The 752-nt window shown below is 35.1% G+C and overlaps 1 protein-coding gene across 2 annotated transcripts in view; it reads left to right on the top strand.

Annotated features, from left to right (window-relative positions):
- Positions 1 to 752, top strand: part of TOPBP1 (DNA topoisomerase II binding protein 1) — an 80,925-nt gene that overhangs the window by 54,969 nt on the left and 25,204 nt on the right. The gene's annotated exons all lie outside the window — the stretch shown is intronic.

Genomic DNA, 752 nt, shown 5'->3' with positions numbered 1-752 from the left:
AAAAAAAAAAAAAAAAAGAAAGTACTTATAATTTATAAAGTGAAAAATACATTTTGATCCTTAAATTTGAAAATTTAGAATTAGGCATTTTTTCCAGGCATGGTTTTCACTATCGTTCTTTCATTCTATTTCTGTTTGTGCTTGTGTTTGTGCAGTTAATGCTTGGTTTTTCTCCATCACCTTATTTTCTTTAACTCTTCTGAATTCTGGCCATCATGTTACCTTTATTTGTTCTTCATATTACATGAGTTTCTTTCTGAATTCTCTCTTTTTTTTTTTTTGAGACAGAGTCTCACCCTGTCACCCTGGTTAGAGTGCCATGGCATCATCATAGCTCACAGCAACCTCAAACTCTTGGGCTCAAGTGATCCTCTTGCCTCAGAGTAGCTGGGACTACAAGTTTGCACCATTACACCCACCTAGTTTTTTCTATTTAGTAGAGTTAGGGTCTTTTGCTCTTGCTCAGGCTGGTCACAAACTTGTGAGCTCAAGCAGTCTACCTGCCTTGGGCTCCCAGAGGGCTAGGATTACAGGTGTGAGAAACTGTGCCTGACCTATTTTTTTATTTCTTAAGGTTTACATTGAAAAGAGAATGCTTCCTTTCTCTTGTTTTCTCTGTTTCTTCTTTTTCACATTTCATAATTATTTCTCTGAAGATGTAGATGTATTCCAAGTATAGAATTGCTATCGTTTTATAAACTCTGGTTACATTTTATTGATAAAAGTTGGTATCTATAGAAAGAGTAGGAAAA

The sequence above is a fragment of the Otolemur garnettii genome, unplaced genomic scaffold (assembly GCF_000181295.1).
Source record: "Otolemur garnettii isolate 467f Iridium unplaced genomic scaffold, OtoGar3 scaffold00032, whole genome shotgun sequence".
NCBI lineage: Eukaryota > Metazoa > Chordata > Mammalia > Primates > Galagidae > Otolemur > Otolemur garnettii.
Note: the sequence above shows the minus strand (reverse complement) of the source record. Positions and strands in the feature narration are given on the sequence as shown.